Genomic DNA, 17,858 nt, shown 5'->3' with positions numbered 1-17,858 from the left:
TGTCATCTCTCCCTCCCTCAGATAGTAAGAGAAACCACACCACCCTTTAAAGACTTTTCTATTTCCCCCTTCCATTAAGCAAAGACTTTTTATTTTAGATTTATACATAGTTTGCTTGACTTTTTTAAAAAAGGGATTTTTAAGATGATTTGTGGAAGCCAGTGGCTGAGGTCTCCCATGGGAGGGAGGGGCAGGGGGTGTGGACTTTGGTTTAACCCTTTCTTAAGTGGCACGACCACCTTCCTTGTGGGGCTGGTTCCTGTTGGAGCTGCTAGTTTATGTCAAGTGTTTCCAGAACCTAAAACCAAAAAGTTCTAAATGATCGCATAACCAAATCACATAGCAGGACATTCCTGTACAAAAGGTACTTGGGGCCAGGCAGCACAACCGTGGAGTAGCAAAGGATGGCCAGGGTGTCTCTACCCTGTGTGTGCGTGGGTATGTGTGTGTGTATGTGTCCGTGTGCTTTAGGGAACCGACAATTTATTTTGTGGCCTGGGGAGGCACGATTGCACTGTGGCTTATGGACAAGCTCTGAAGCCTGATCAGTTTGGAATCCAGTCCCCACTCCCCACTTAGGGGCTGTTTGACCTTGGGAAAGAGACAAGCTTCCCTCTTCCCATTCTGTGAGACGGAGATGATGATGCTAGCTGTTACTCCTGGGGCTGTCGTGGGGATTGAACATGATCATGTGTGCACAGGCCTGTGCGATGAGTCAGTACCAACTATATTCATTTCTGTGCTAATGTGACACACCACTTCAGGCTCCGTGACCTAAAGTGATACCCATTTATTTTCTTACATTTGGAGGTCAGAAGGGCGACATGGGTCTTACCAAGTGAAAACCAAGGCGTCGGCAGGGCTGTGCTCCTTTCTGGAGGCTCCAGGAGAGAGTCTGCTTCCTTGCTCTTTTGGGTTGATGACAGAACCCAGTTCCTTGTGGATGTAGGACCCCCTGTTTTCTTGCTGGCTGTAAACTGGGGCCATTCCCAGCTTCCAAAGGCTGCCACTTTCTTGGCTTTTGACACCGTCCTCCATCTCAAAGCCCAGCAGTGGTGGGATGAGTCTTCACACCACATCTCTGGCAACTCTTTGGGTCCCTCTTTTGTTTTTAATAGCTTGCGTGACTGTATTGAGTCCCACTGGATAATTCAGGATAATTTCCCTTATCATCTGATTAGCAACCTTAAATCCTTCTGCATTCCTCAATTTTGTCATATCCAAGGTTCTGGGAACTAGGAGGTGGATACCTTTGGGGGGACCATTATTCTCCTACCACACCATCATAGTCATCATCTTCACCCAGGGGGTTTAAAGAAGGTAGCTGCCCACAGGACTCAGCATGCAGAGGAGCGCAGATACCCCATGATCAGGGGCTTTCTGAAATCAGGTAGATCGTGTTGGGGCGTGCGCTGGGGGTGGGGAAAGCAGGGGTGGGAATCAGGGACAGTAGTCTGGAGCAGAAGTGGGCACTGAGTAAAGCTGGTCTCTCTGGCCTGTGCCCTCTCTGCAGCCCATTCCTTCAGCTTGGCACGTTCTGCATCTCTCACCTTGCTCCCTCCACTCCTGCTGCCCTCCTGACCTCTGTCTTATGAGTCAGGGAGCATGGCTGTTCTTTATGGTGGTTCTGCTTAGGGCCAACCTTGTATTGGGTGCTTTGTCTACATCACTTCACAGCCTGTCTACACTCACATGGGCTGCTATGCTTGGCCTAAGATTACACAGTACATTAGTTAAGGTTGTGATGGCTCCAGCAATAAACAGGGATTTACTGGAGGGCTGTGGAGCTCATTTCCAGATTCTTGGGGAAAGCTGAAACAAGCAGGCCACAGAGCCCCGGGGACCACAGGGGCACAGTGACAGCCTTTCTGGCTTGAATGGTGCTGGGAGCAGGCTTGAGGTCCAGTGGGCCCCTGGCGGGGAGCTGTGCCAGTCACTGTGTATTCCAGGAGTGGGACCTGACGGTCATGCGCTTAACATGTATATGTGAGGTTTTTAGACATTTCTGAATCTGGACTCGGGCAGATAAAGCTTGGGCTTATTGCTGTAATCCCCAGTTTGAAACGAAAACAATTCGTACCGTGAAAAAGAGGGTTTGCCACTGGCTGTTGTTATACTGTGAAGGGGGTTGGCCAGATGTTTCTCCCCAAGCTCTGTCAGCTATGGCCAGGGTCATCGAGGCCCTAGCCCCTGGGGGAAGTGGTGTGACTGGGCAGCTGCCCCGGGGATGACCACCATATAGCTAGTATAGTGGAGGAGCTAAAATTTGAACCCAGGCTTGTTTGTCCCCACCCCCAGCTCAGCCTCTCCCGTGATTTCGTTTTCCAGAAGCAAGTCAGTTTGATAGCACATGTCCCCTATTAAGTAAGCTTCTGGTGCTTCCCACTAGGATTTCCATCTTGAAAATGACTGTAGGAAGAGGCATCTGAAGCAGGTGGGGTTCCTGACACTGGGGCTGCGGGCAGGGAGGTCCTGTGCCTCATTGCTCTGGCAGTAGGTGAGCGTTCCGTACAGGAAAGCCCTGGAGGGGGAGATAAGATCCTGGCTGTGAGGCAGGAGAGGCCACTGGTGGACATGAGCCTGCAGCTGCCCCCAACACAGTGCTGGCACATCTGGGCACCAACTGCATGACTAGATGGAATACAGCAACAAATTTGCCAGGGATGGGATTGTGCAGGCTATTCTGGGCTGAGAAGAGATAGCATTTTTTTGTTTGTTTTTTACTGTAAAAAGGAGTAAACATAGCCAGAAGTAGGGGCAGTTTAGGAGAGGGCTGTTTGAAGGAGCCTGAAAAAAAATCAGGTGCTAGCTAAATTGACCTGGGTTCAAGAGCCACCTCAGCATATGGAAAACCTTGCCCTGAAGGGAAATGTGGGTGGGGAGCTGGCTTAGTGCCTTCACTTTGGCACCAGCCAAGAGGGTGTTTCTGAATGTTTAGATGCTGAGATACAAAGAGATGTGGGTCCAGAACTCAGCCCTGAGGTGGCTGAAATGATGCATCCCCAGGCTGGTTCTCATGGCATGGCTTCCACTGCTCAGCCCTGAGCCATTCTGGAAGGATGTGCGGATAGCTTAGCTGGCATCTCTGTGTGTGAAAGTTGACTCATTGGACACACAGACACACATACAGGGACTTGATTAGGAAATATGAGTCATCTAGAGGAGTTTGAGATTGAGTACAGAAGATGGACAAATTTTAAATTGACAAAGCATGCTTATTTCAAAGTGCTACCAATGTTGCACTCTTACTAGGTGTCAGGCTCAGGGCCAGGGGCTCTTGTGCATCAGTGTACTTCACATTCTGCAAAGCCCTGCAAAGGTTTCCCCCTTTGCCAATGAGAAAACCAAGATGTAGAAGGGTGAAGGGTCTTGTTAAAAGTCCTGCAGCTTGTAAGTGGTGGAGCCAAGGCAGAACCTATGTTGAGCACAAGGAAGAGATGACCTTAAGGCACAGCACAAAGGATTTAGGTTTGACATGCGGCTGATTTGGGGAAAATAAAACTCACTGCAAGACTTTGCAGTGGGTCACTGTGGAATCTTCTGGATGCCTTTAGGAAAGGCATAGGATGACGTTTGTAATAACCAAACGGGAGAAGCAACCCAAAGGTCTTTCCACAGATGAATGAATGAACAAAATGTAGTATATACATAGAATGGAATATTATTCAGCCTTAAAAAGGAAAGAAATTCCAACACATGCTGCAATGTGGATGAGTTTTGAGGCAATCAGTAAGCTAGGCAGAAAAAGAGAGATCCTGTGTGATTCTGCTATAGAAGCACTACCTAGAGTAGTCAGATTCATAAGGACGAGAAGTAGACCGGTGTTGCCAGGGGCCGAGGGTGGGCACACAGGGAGTGAGTGAGTGATGGGTACGGAGTTTCAGTTGGGACAATGGGAAGAGCTCTCTGGATGGACGGAGGTGATGTTGCACAACAACATGAATGTGCTTAATGCTACGGAATAGAACCTGTAGAAATGGTTAAGATGGTAACTGTTATGTTGTGTATTTTACCACAATTAAAACCAAATAAGATGGTTAAGTGCAAGACTTCCTGAAGATGAGGGCTGGTCTCTAGGACAGGCTGTCATGCCCGCCTTGTGGCTGGTGCTGAGTACTGATCTGTCATGTTTTCTCCTGGGCTGGCCCATGTCCCCTTATGTTCTCTTCATTGTGAGTTATTAATTCGGCGTCTTCTGCTTGGTTCTTAATGTCTCATGTGGTTGAGCACACTCCACCAGGGCTCAGCGGTCTTGGGCCCCTGGGAGTGGTGCTTTCGTGGGCAAGCCTGGGTCTGTGGTTTCTAAGACGTTGACTAGGTTTCATGTTGCAACTCTGGGAAGAAGGACTGGGTGCTTTTTGCATGAAAATGTTGTGGCCTGATTTACACGTGGGGAGGTTTTCAAGAATAATTACACATAAGACTCACTGCTAAATGTATGATCCCAAGAGGAAAACAAAGTGTGATTGTATTTGTGATACAGATGGAAACATAAAAGAGTTTGTGCTGCTATCAAAGTTCCAGAAATTTGGAGGCATAACTTGTGTTGGATCAAAGGGGCCCTTTAAGTCACGAATCAAATTTTGCGGGGAGATCCTTGGATAATGTCTCCTTTTAGCCCACCAAAGTTCTTTTTCTCCATCACTACTTTGCAGACATCCTAAAAAGGGTCAAATGCAAGGGTGTGTGCTTTTCTTTGCCTTCTCTCTTCCCTATAGCCAGGTAGAGGTAATAGGTCTTGGTGCAGAGACTAGTGAGGCTGGTGCTAGCTTCGGCAGTGCATATACTAAAATTGAGACTAGTGAGGCCGGCATCCTTTCTTATACTCAGTGCCTCTTGTATTTCTCCTTGTGTAGACTGCCTGTCTACCTCCTCCTGCTGAAAAAGAAAGGGGGGGTTGTTACCCTGCTGTAATATATATACGAAAGTTAAGAGAGTAGATTTCAAGACTTCTTATCACAAGGGAAAAAAAAATCTTTCCTTCTTCCTTCCTTCTTTTCTTTTGTGTGTCTTTTTTTTTTTTTGTATTTTGGGGGTAAATATCTAGTAGTGTCTTTCCTGGATCGTAGGGTAGTTCTCTTTTGAATTTTGTGAGGAACCTCCATACTGTTTTCCAGAGTGCCTACACCAGTTCCCACTCCCACCAGCAGTGCATGAGGGTTCCTTTTTCTCCACATCCTCGCCCACACCTGTTGTTTCTTGTGTTTTTTGATTTTAGCCATTTTGACAGGTGTGAGGTGATATCTCATTGCAGTTTTGATTTGCATTTCCCTGAGGATGAGTGATGTTGAGCATCTTTTCGTGTGTCTGTTGGCCATCTGGATATCTTCTTTGGAGAAATGTCTGTTCATGCCTTCTGCCCATTTTAAACTGGATTATTTGTTTCTTGGGTATTGAGTTATATCAGTTCTTTATATATTTGGATACTAACCAAAACTAACTATAACAAATTATGTAACACTTTTTTGGGATCTAACTCATAATGACCGGAGACTGTCAAATCAGAATGGTTTCTTATATGGGACGTAAACTTCATCTTGCTGCAAAGTAAAGCAATCTGCAAACACTGTTCTAAACAAGCAGGAAGCACTTTGAATACTAATAAAATCATCTTAGAAGAAGTTATGTGTGGTGAGATCTGCATCTCTCTCTAGACAACTGTTCATCTAACTCCCCATGACTGTTCATTCTCTATCAACATAATGTAGTCAGGTAACTTATGCTGTGGGTTTTAGAAGATGTCTTTCCAGTAGTATATACCAAGTGTGTGCAGAAAGCTAAGGAGAATGAATGATGAAATCATGGAGCTGTTTATGACATTAGGTCCTAAGGTAGGAAAAAAAGAAGGCTTGTTACTTTTCTCTTGTTAAATTGTTTATAATTCTGGATGCTAATTCTCTGTTATGCATATTGCAAATATTTTGATCTGTTCTGTTGTTTTTAAACTATATTTTTGTGGCCACTGTACATGATTGAGAAATGTATATAGCTAGTCCTTTTCTTTATAGCTTTTGCTTTTTATTTCTACTCTACCCTAAGTTTACAAAAATGTTATATTTTTTGTGATGCATTTACGATATTTATTTTATGTTTTTTTGATTCATTTGGAATTCATTTTTTGGGTAGGGTGTGAGTCAAGTATCTAAACTTAATTTTGTTTCAATAAATTTTACTGATCGTCCCAATAGAATTTAATTTCCCCCAATTTGAGATCCCATCACCTTCATATTCACTTACCGCACAGTGCATTCACTCACACACACAACTAAATTCTAAATTCTTGACTCCTTTTTAAGAGTTTTTTATCTAGCTATTAATCTAGTTTTCAAGAAAAGAATCTTTGCTTCCTTGGGCAAACATTTATCTATGCTTTTGTGTTTATTAATTCTGCATTTCTGTCTTGGCTACTTTGTTTTTTTGTTTTTTGCTTCTTGAGTTGAATGCTTCATGGATCCATTTCATTAAAATTTTTTTCTAATATTTGCATTAAAGACTATAAAACTTTTTCAGAATACCTCTCTGACTACAGTTTATAGGTTTTGATATGCACTGCCTTGTGCTTGTTTTAAATAGTTCCCAGTTCTGTTTGAGATTTGTTTTTTAATATTTATTTACTTGTATCGCATAAATGGGTTTTTTTTTGAACTGATAGATTACTGCCAGAAACATTTGCTTTTCTGAGTTATACTCTGATCTTGAAAACCATAGCAAACAGGTAGATGAAGCAAGAGTACATTAAGTCCTACATATATATTTTTATTTTTTAGTAACCATATATCCTGTTGTAGGTGTAAAATTAGAAAATTTGTTGTACCTTTACCATACTTGGCCTACTGCCTCCTAAGTTCTGAGCACACTCTCTCCTCAAAGGTCTCATATTAGATCTCAAGAGATAATTTGAGGATACAGGTTTTAAAATAAATTATGTCTGTTGTTGACAGGTTGGGTGTGAGAGGAAAGATGGACAAAGCACATTTTTCCTCTACCTATAATATATGTTTTTTACTTACTTGAAGACCCCTTTAGAAAAAGTAGCAAAATCAGAAGTCTTATTTAGTCAAAATATTTTTAAATGTACAAAAAAGGGTCATGTAGAAAGCATACTGTAAAAAGATATTGATTTTAAGAGTAAAAGAATATGAAAAGTTTCTGTTATGTCTTACACAGCCAGTTACTCCCATAAAACTGCAGTACTGTGAAGATAAGCAAAGGATACTCATACCCACGTACCCTCTGGCCACAATTCTCAATTAAGAACTAGCATACTGGATGACAAGCAAAATTGTTGCCTAAAAATATTCATATCCAGTCATCTAAGCAAATCCCAAGAGATGGACCTTCTACGAGGAGAAAAGAGGTATGTACAGAGAGAGCACTCAGCAGTGGGAGATGTCAAGAGCAGCAGTCTAGGCGGAGAGGGTGAATGATTTGCTGTGTCTGTTTTTCTCAGCTTGTTTTAAAGTTCTCAGATGAATTGGGTTCTTGGCTATTCTTTTGCTATTCATTTATGTTTTATGGAATTGTGTTCAGTGAAGGTGCCCTATGAGATTTCTGCTTTGAGAAACCTGCTGAGATTATCTTTGAAGCCTCGTAGTAGCCAGTTTCTGTGAGGGTTTCCTGTGTTTGAAATGAATGTGTATTTTCTGCTCTGTACAAAGCTCTCTATTAAATCCTTCCTGTTTATTATTTGTTTCTTCTAGATCCTCCCTTTTTGGGGTCAACTTAATCTGTTAGGTTTTGGAAGAGGAGTGTTAATGTATCCATTATGAGGATTTCTTGCCTTTCTATCAGTCTTTGTATCCAGTATTTTGGAATTTGTGGTCAGGTGCATCAAGGTTGATGACTGTTACATAGATTCCACTTTTTATTAATTAAATATATTTTTTCTTTGTCCTCTTTGATGCTTTCATCTTGGAATTCTATTGTCTGGAAGTGATACTGATTCAATATCTATTAGTTAGTGTTTGCCTGCTATTTTTTTTTGGTCCTTTTTGCATTAGTTTGTTTTAGGAAGTATCCCCTAATTTTTAGAATTTCTGCTTTTATAGAAGAACTTAGCCTTGAATTTTCACTGATTACTAATGTGTTTGAATTCATTCCTGCCATATTATCCTGTGTTTTATCTGTAAAATGCTCCCTGTTGTCCTTTTTAATTAAAAAATAAAAAAAATCTTTCTTGCCTTTGTTGGATTGTTGTCTTCAATTTTCTTTTTTATTCTAATAGATTGAAAGTAATACATCTCAATTCTTTTTTTTTTAAGATTTTATTTATTTTTGACAGAGAAAGAGAGTGTACAAGCAGGGCAAGCAGCAGGCAGAGGGAGAGGGAGAAGCAGGCTCCCCGCTGAGCAGGGAGCCGGATGTGGGGCTCGATCCCAGGACCCTGGGATCATGACCCGAGCCGAAGGCAGATGCTTAACCGTCTGAGCCATCCAGGCGCCCCAATACATCTCAGTTCTATATTTTTCCAGTAATTACCCTTAAAACTTTAATTTGCACAATGACAGTTATTTCTGCCCCCCCAATCAATGTTGATTTAAGTGCATCTACATTCCTCATCCTCTCTTGTACCATTTGAACAAGATGAGAACCTTAATTTCCTTCCCTGTCATCACTACTGCTCAGTTGGAGATCATCTGGAATGGTCGTCAAGATTATTATTAATTTGGGGGGTGCCTGGGTGGCTGAGTCGGTTTAGTGTCCAACTTTTGATTTTGGCTCAGGTCATGATCTCAGGGTTGTGGGATCAAACCCCAAGTCAGGCCCCATACTCAGTGGGGCGTCTGCTTGGGATTCTCTCTCTCCTCCTCTCCCTCTGCCCCTCCCCCTGCTTGTGCTCGCTCTCTATAAAATGAATAAATAAATCTTTAAAAAAAGATTACTGTTACTTTTTTCTTATTAGTACCTATATAACTAATTACATATTTTCTTCTTTACTTTTTTTTTCAAGATTTTATTTATTTGAGAGAGAGAGAGAGCACGCACAAGCCAGGGGAAGGGACAGATGGAGAAGGAAAAGCATGCTTCCCGCCGAGCAGGGAGCCTGATGCGGGGCTCGATCCCAGGACCCTGGGATCATGACCTGAGCCGAAGGCAGCCGCTTAACCGACTGAGCCACCCAGGTGCCCCTATTTTATTCTTTTCTTACTACTTTTTTTTTGTTGTTGTTCCTTGTCTCTTGGATTGTACTGTATTTTGCTAAAGGATATTCTCTGGTAATTCTTTCAGAAAAGGGGCCTGAATAATTCAGTAAACTTTCTGTGTTTGTCTCTTAATTAGATGTTGCTGCATTAATGCTACATAGCAATTTACTCATGGTCTTGTGACTTACAGTGACAAACATATATTTTGCTTGCTTGTGGGTCTGTGGATTCGTTGGGGTTTGGCTCCTTCTGGTCAGGCTTGGCTGGGCTTGACTCCAGCCGTGAGTTGGATTTGGATCAGCTCCATGTATTTTATTATGGGAGAAGCAGCTCCCTGGAGCATACTCTTTTCAGGGCAAATCAGAGGAGCTTGAGAGGCTGGGCTAGACCGTGCAAACACATCCCAAGTTTTTTCTTACCCATCATTGGTCAAAGCAAGTCACATGGCAAAGCCCAAAGCGAGTGGGGTGTGGGGGGGTATACCTTCCTTTTTCTGTGCTGGGAGGTACTTCAAGGTACCGGACCCAAGAAAGGGGGTGAAGAACTGGGAACAACAATCCAGTTTACCATAATGTAACTGGAATTATTTTTCCCTCCTCATACTTGAATGATAGTTTGGTTGGGTACAAAATTTTCTGTTCCCCCCACCCCTTCCTCTTTAATAAAGCCTATTTATTGTCTCGTATCTAGAAGATTTCACTTGTGCTCTTTTTGGTAGTTTTTACTTAAAATTTTTAAAAATTTCTGTTTGTGAAAGAATGTGTACAAACAATTGCCAGAAAATTAATTACAATTTCTTTTTGGGTCTTCTGCTTCCTCTGAATTCTTTTTCTGGAGAATTCTTCCACTCATGAGTTCAGTGCTTTTTCTTTCTTTCTTTCTTTCTTTTTTAAAGATTTTATTTATTTATTTATTTGAGAGACAGAGAATGAGAGAGAAAGAGCACATGAGAGGGGGGAGGGTCAGAGGGCAAAGCAGACTCCCTGCCGAGCTGGGAGCCCGATGCGGGACTCTATCCAGGGACTCCAGGATCATGACCTGAGCCAAAGGCAGTCGCTTAACCAACTGAGCCGCCCAGGCGCCCTCGGTGCTTTTTCTTGATGATCATTTTCTTTAAATACTTGTCCCTTTGTGGATGTGTTTTCTAGTTTTGTCTTGGAGGTTGCCTGAATGCTGTATCTTCTTTGCTACGATCTAGTGATGGGGGTGTGGTGGGGATAGGCTAGGCTGTGGGGTGAGCAGGCCCACTCTCGATGTGGTCTCTGATCTCATCTCTCAGGGGATCTTGTAAGCTTCTGGTGCTCTGAGCACACCTGCCCCTTCTGGTTATCTAGCACAGTTGGGAATTGTTTTCTCTTATAAAGCATACTTTATTGTTGTCTCTGGAGATCTGGGATGAGACAGAAGGTAGGTGTGCATGCTCTAGCTAGTTTATTCGCAGATACTTTTCTGGGAGTAAGTGTTATAAGGGTGAGAGAGCCTAAGGACCAAAGAGAGAGGGTCAGGAAAGGAAGCGAGATGTGAAAATGCTCTCCACATGTCTCCCTTCCTGCAGTACAGGCCTGGCTCAGGCTTGGGGGACCATCACTAGGCAGGGGCGCAGGTAAGATCTGCTCTTGCCCTCCTCTTCCTCCTGCCTCCCCTAGTGTCCCACCCCCCACCCCCCCATGCTAAGGCAGGTTGAAGACAGAAGCTGGCCATGGCGCTCTGGGCCTTTCTTTCCTGGTTTTGCTAGCCATGAGCACCCTCTCTCTGCGTGGTTGGTATTCACATGGTGGGGAGGTACATCTCTGTGCTCTTTGGAGGACCCAGCAGCGCCCCCCCCCCCCCGCAGCTGCACACTTCCCTGATGTGGGAGGTCCCCTTGGGCTCAAGCACTTTTCTTTTAATGTATCTTTCATTCCAGAGAGGGCTTGGAATTCTTTGCCAGCTGAAAGATGCATTCATTTGCTTGTCAAACATTTGGTGAGTGTTATGTGCCAGGTATTTGGTTGAAAGGCTGGGCATACAAAGATATTTTGCAGAGGTCCTATTTTCTCTCTTTCATCTATTAGAGAAAGACCTGCGTGCAAGGTTATAGTAATTACAAAAATATATGATATGGTGTCATTTCTGCTTGTTGAGGTGGGGAAGTGGATGGACAGGTTGGGAAAAGTTTTATAGAGGATAGGAGTCTTAACTGAGTCTTGAAAGGTAATGGGTGTTTTCTGAGTGTTGTAAAGGAAGAGCAGAGTGTGGACAGTGAGGCTTTGCGGTAGATGGTGGGTCCGTACCTCCATTCCAGGCAGCGAGGCAGTGAGTCCCCAGATTCTTCTGACCACGGGACGTGCAGCCTCCTTGGTTTTGGGGCTTCAGAAAAACCCATCTGGTTGGCATGAGAAGGAGGAACTGGATGGAACAGATCAGATGTGGGGACGCTTTTAAGAGGCTGTTCAGGGTCCTGAGAGCTGGTCAAGAAAAAAGTGCCCATGAAGGTATTCCTGCTTGGGAACAACCTCTGTACGCACACACACACACATGCACACTCACATGCTGCCAGATACAGAAGCTGTTGGACCACAGTCACTGCTCAAGCCGGTGCCAGGCCACACACACCATGGAAGGACAGAGTCTGTGGGAATGACAGTGCCTCAGAGCCCATTTCCTTAAAAAGTGTCCTTCTCGGAGCCCTGGGGCCAGAGACCGGGATGAGCCCGAGCAGCGTAGTAGGGCCTCAGGATGTAGTCGCCCACCTCATTTGGTGGCAAGATGGGAAAGGAGTCAGATCTGGACAGCTCAGGCTTAGTTAATCAGTATATTTGGAAGGGGCTGCTGACTCATCTAAGGAACACTTTCTTATTATGCATCAGAGGGAGACAAACAGGAGAAGGTGGGTGGTTTGTCCAGTCCTGATCTGTGTGCCATTAATGAAGATTTCATAACCTTGGCCAAAGGCCCCTAGGAAATCAGGGTATGTGATTATTTCAGGGACCCATCTTGAGGCCAAACAAGTGAATTTAAAAGTATTTGGAGTTCTGTTATTTTTGTCCTGTTAAGTTATACATGTCCATTTACCAGTTGGGCCTACTTCCAGGGCCTGCGATGTGGCCTTCCAGGTTTCCTTCTCCGTGATGGAAGGCCCCTGGCACAGAGCCTCGTCATTAAAATCCGGGTCCAGGATAGGAGTGTTCTACATGTTGGAAATGGTGTTATCCAGTCCATAGTTAATGCTCATTATAATTGGATTTAATTTCCAACAAAACTCAACTGAAAAGCCCCTCTTGCCTTCAAACAGTTTTCTTGTAGAAGAGCTATAATTAGGGTACCCATGGCATTGTCAGATTTTATTTTGGGTTGAAATGTCTCATGTTTGATTTTGGCACAGAAACGATTTCTTTTGCAGAGTGTTGTAAAATATCCTTTCAGCTGTTTTCTTGAAATAGAAAAGTAGAAAAAAAAATATCTTCACTTTTGTGTACATTACCCAAAAAAGACTTAACTGGGCCTTAGTCATGAGCTTGAAACTGTTAGGTGTTGTACGGGGTGGGGAGTGTTTACCAAACAAATGCAAAAACACTTCATTTATTTAGAGGCCATTATTTTTCTGGCAGCCTGGATCATCTGAAACACAGCCAACAACAGGGATGTAGTAAAACAGCCACTGAGCTGCCAAAATGTTATCAAAACTCCCAAGTACCCAAGCTCTGGCTGGTAACACACAAGTCTGTTAGGTGCTCCTCAGAGTTAATTTGCTCTTAATTTAGATACGATAAAAATGATCTTGGCTACATAATTTCCTTGACCCTCAGCAAATCCTCAGTAAGGACTGGAAGGAGGAGCCTTCCAAAAGTAGGTCCCCTAAAGTCAGAGGAAGAAGTAGCAGGCTAACAGCAAGGCAGGAGGGAGAAGAGCTGCAGAAGTGGGCTTACTGAGCTGGAAGGACAGTATGGCAAGGGATAGAGGGTGGCATCAAGTCGTGGGGAGGGGGGCCTCCAATTCGGGTCCATTTAGTGACTGGGTAATTACGGAGAAAACGTCATCCTGCGATGAAAATAAGGGCCACCTTGGAGCTTTGGATTCAAGGAACGTTCACTTTCTGGGCTCCACTGCTCCTTGATCTTTCTCAAGGGTTCCACTGAGAAACACGGACAGCCTTGTAGCAGAGGCAACCCATCTGCATGGTCTAAGCACTCAGAAATTCCACGGGGGTCTGCTTCTCTCTGGTTAGCTGTGGAAGTGGAGGCAGCGCCTTTCACAGAGTGGGCATCAGAAATATATGCTAGCTCTTCAGTTCCAGAACAAGATGGCATATACTCACTCTCCCCTGGTCCTCCCTCTAAATATAACTAGGTGCACTGGGAATTCTTCAACAGACAATGATACAAGGACTCTGAGAGTTCGAATGATGCCATAGGTGGGAGGGGAGGCCCTGGCCTCATTCCTGCCAGGCTCTGGTGGAAGTCCTGACCCCCCACTCTGTCAGGACTACCGAAGCAGGGAGGGAATCCAGCCTTCCCAGGTGGCCTCCACTGACGCCTGGTCTCCAGGGGGTGGGAGGGGTGCTGCTCGGTGAAGAAGAGCATCCCGACTCTCTACTCACTCTTCTCTGACCCCATGCTAACAGGGCGTTGGGCCGCCTCCTTCTAGCCTAGTGGGGGTAGAAGTCTGAGCTCTCCATTCGATCGTTGGTGTGGGTAGGGGTGGGGCCACCGTTTTTTTCTATGGTATTTGGTTGGAGTCGGGTGGTTATTGTCTAATGGTGTTCTGTCTTATTGGACTGACCTCTTCCTGGTCCTTCGGCTAGACAGAGCAGGCTTTTGTTGGGGTCGCTTTTGTGTGTGTCCATTGGTGTTTCCAGTTCACTGGCCTCTTTAACTCCAAGCGCGGGTGGGGTCCACTCCAAGAACTCATTGTTTTGTTACTCGGGTTCTGAGTTCCCTGGCTAATCTCCTTCTCTCCACCTTTCAGAGTCTCTCATCCTGTCTCTTAACGTTACACTTAATGTCCAGGTTTTTTGTTGGACTTAGCAGGAAGAACAGGGAAGGGTGTGTGTAATTCATCTTCCTGTGAGCTGAGATTCTGGCATCATGTTTTTAATTATAAGAAACTTATTTTATCTAATGTGTGATAGATTCCAGTGCTGGATTCTTAATTTTATAAATGTGATCAAACTCCAAATACAACAAAAGTACCCCTGATGGGGCTGTGTTCTATATACTATGCACCAATTATACTGATGTTTACAACTGTGACTAGCTTCTGTGAGCATATCTTATAATCTGAACCTTCACCATAGCTTTCTTCTTAGAAATCCATGTGGAGAAATGCTGTAGTCTACCGGGCTTACGTAAGATTAGCATCTGAACATGTTCCTTAACAAAGCTACTATTTCTACACAAATATGTCAGGAAATCTACGCGACATTTCTTGAACACAACCAGCAAATTCACACACTTGAATTAGCAGAAGGAGAAAAAAAATCGTTCAGTAAAAATGGTGGGTCTGCCTTACGCAAGAAGGATGGTAGATGCTGGAAGATGGAAGAGGAGGGGTGGTCCCCAATCCAACAATTCACTGTCAGTGGGAGAGAGAGATGCAAAGAAGCAGTTCCAGTTCAGCGTGACAGGTGCTGGGGCGACCATGGAGAGAGCCGCTTTCTGGCAGGGGAGGATGACGGGGCACAGATGTTAGGAAGGTGTAGTGGAGAGGTGAGAAGCAACATCTGAACTGAGATTGGGGGGTAACGGTGGGATGGAGGGAGCAGCATATGCAGGGCTCGTGGAAGAGAATCATTACTGCCGAGGGGGATGAGGACGTGGAGCAGCGTTAGAGGACTTGGCTAGAAGTACCGGCCGGGAGACATGACAGAACAACCGGATGCCCTAGACTGGGTGAAGACTCCTTTTTAAAAAGAGTTTTTAAGAAGAAAAGGTGACATGGAAGAAATAATGCTCTTTAGGTTTTGATTTGTAACTTTGCAGTAGTTAAAAATAGGGAAGCAAGATAGAGTTGAAAAAATGGAAAAGCCTGTTATTTATGGGAAAAAATGGAGGTGACATTCTTTAACGGCATTGTTGATCCAAAAAAATACAAGAGCAAAGCGGGGTCTGCACATATGATGGGAAACATCCCGTGGAAGGGGCTTCTGATGTTTGGTGGCCCTGAGGTGTAGAGCCAAACTCTGTGTGGACCATAGTCAGGCCGATTATTTCTCTTCAGTGATGTTTTCACAGAGCAATGTGCAGATACACCGGCTACCTCCTGATGTAGGAGGTTCCCTGTGAGAACTTCAGTTCCCTGTCACTGGAGGTATGCAAATGTCAGAAACGTTGGCTGGCCTCCCACCAAATTGTTTGAAAATTTAGGTAACCAGTGGGTAATTGGATGAGGTGATCTCCTGGGTCCCTTTTTACCTCTGAGAATCTGTGCTTCTCTTTTGAACCTTGAGTAGAGTCTCATGTAGAACAGAGTAGGTTATTGGTAAATATTTGCTGATAGCCCAAGTGGAAATCATGTTGGGATCAAAGCATGAAATACACAAGCCTCTCACTATCTACTCTGAGGGAAATGAAAATTTTACAATTTTTATTTGTGTTTTCTCCATGTATCTTTTTTTAAATTTTATTTTATTATGTTATGTTAATCACCATATATTACATCATTAGTTTTTGATGTAGTGTTCCATGATTCATTGTTTGTGTATAACACCCAGTGCTCCATTCAATACGTGCCCTCTTTAATACCCATCACCAGGCTAACCCATCCCCCCCCTTTTTTTAAGCCCTTACCAGAATTTTTAGTCCTTCCACACTTGGTATGATTCCTTTAGAGCTATGCTGGGAACTTGCCATGGGTTTAGCTGGGTGAATTCTTCCACTAAATCTAGATTGGACCACGTGCCTGGCATGCCCCAGAATCAAACTTGGTCCAAGTTGGTATTATTTTGACTCTGGGCCATTCTGTCCTATTGCAGACTCAGTATTTTCAGTTAGGAGGGAGCTTACCCAGCCATGGGGGACGGGGGAGGTGCGAGGGCTAGGCGGCAGAGGCAAAACACACACTTTGCAGGAAATACTGTGCTTTCCTTCACTGACTGTTTTCTCACACATTCATTTTCCCTCCTTTTCTCCTTTCTTTATCTCCTACCCAGCCCTGCTTATTATTAATAAAGGCAAAAATAAATAATAACCAACATACTGGATATTTGTAGTGTTTGAGACAATGTGATGCACATTCGGTCTCCCTAGACGTAGGGTTTTTTTTTTTTAATTATTTCCATTTAATAGATGGTGAAACTGAGGCCCAGAGGGACTGAGGAACTTGCCTGAGCTTACAGAGTAAAGCCTCTGACTCCTGAGCCTGAGTCTTAGAGTCTCACTTGTGAAGGCTCATTTGATCTCTTTTAAAGGTTCAAGGAGAGGTCTCTTTGCTTTTGCCAAATAGTGCCCCTCTCCCTCCTCCCTGCCAAGATGTTTGGGGATGTTAGGAGGCTGTGTCTGTGAAAAATTCTCCATCACAAGTGAATTTTCACAGGCTGAGCATGCTCATATAACCACCACCAAGATCAAGACACAGAGCATGACCAGCCTGCCTGATGTTCCCACCACACCTCAGAGCGACCTCCACCCTGACCCCCATCCCTGTGGGAGGCTGCATCTGTTCTTGAACTCCTTATAAGTGGGATCAGCGTGTCCTCTTTTATGTCTGGTTACTTCGGCTCAGTGTCTGTAAGATCCATCCAGCAGTGTGCTGGTAAGCTGGCTCTCAAAAAAAGAAGAAAAAAAAAAAGGCTCTGTTTGGAGTGTTTGCCAATTTCAGTGGTATAAACACTCCCACCATGGCTGATTTCAAGCCATGATTTAAGGATCAGCTTGGAAAATTCCAAAATATTTCATAATCAGCTCTTAGGAGCTGGTACGAGCCAGCCACACCATGCCATGGGATTCATTCATGTTGTGATGTGTAGTTGTGTATCGTTTGTACTCGTTTAGCATTCTTTGTGTGAACATATGTGGATTCTTTTGATTGTAACCTTTTGGCTAAAGTCACCAGTTTTCAGAAAGAGCCTCTTTGGGGGATTCCATTTACATTGCTGCCAGAGGGCAGAGGCATGAGCTCTGGAGCCAGAAACCAGCAATTAGAGCCCCATCTGTACCGGTACCTCTCCTGTCCCATGTTCTCAGCCTCAGGTCTGCGGACAGGAAGCACCAGGCCTGCCTCACAGGCTCTGAGCACACTTGGTACTCAGTAGGTGCTCAATAAATGTTTCCTCCATCCCTTTACTTCTCTTGTTCATCCCAGGGAGGGTGACTGTACTTTGGGTGAAATCTTGTGGAGAAGGAGGGATCTGTGTTCCTGCATGGATCTCTGGGGTTTTTGCCCTGGTGCCCAGAGCACCTGCAGGATTCCTCAGCTTTATTTCCATTTGGTCTCTCTGAAGAAGAAGAGGAAAAAGAGAAGGGAAGGAACGTAGGAAGGGTGAAGGAGAGAGGAGGGAAGGCAGGCAGGATGGAAGGAAGGCAGGCAGGAAGGAAGGCAGGCAGGAAGGAAAGGAGGCCTGTTAGTTTTGTCTGTGTGGGTCTGGCCTGGAAGAGTTTTGTGTTTCCAAACTGACCACTGATTTGGCTGGCTGTGATGGGTCCAAGAAATCTGTTCACATGGAACAGATTTGGAAATGACATTCGCTTTGTTCCAGAGCTGGCTTCCTGCTTCTAAACCGATCACCACAGCCCAGGT

The 17,858-nt window shown here is 44.3% G+C and overlaps 1 long non-coding RNA gene across 1 annotated transcript; it reads right to left on the bottom strand.

Annotated features, from left to right (window-relative positions):
• Nucleotides 1–4,430: 4,430 nt before the first annotated feature.
• Nucleotides 4,431–13,985, bottom strand: LOC113938094. Its single transcript, XR_003524822.1, has 3 exons — nucleotides 13,905–13,985; nucleotides 11,417–11,590; nucleotides 4,431–4,878 (listed from the first exon to the last, which is right to left on the bottom strand). It is a non-coding gene; the product is annotated as an uncharacterized LOC113938094 (long non-coding RNA).
• Nucleotides 13,986–17,858: the final 3,873 nt, after the last annotated feature.

Source organism: Zalophus californianus, chromosome 8 (genome assembly GCF_009762305.2).
Source record: "Zalophus californianus isolate mZalCal1 chromosome 8, mZalCal1.pri.v2, whole genome shotgun sequence".
Lineage (NCBI taxonomy): Eukaryota > Metazoa > Chordata > Mammalia > Carnivora > Otariidae > Zalophus > Zalophus californianus.
Note: the sequence above shows the minus strand (reverse complement) of the source record. Positions and strands in the feature narration are given on the sequence as shown.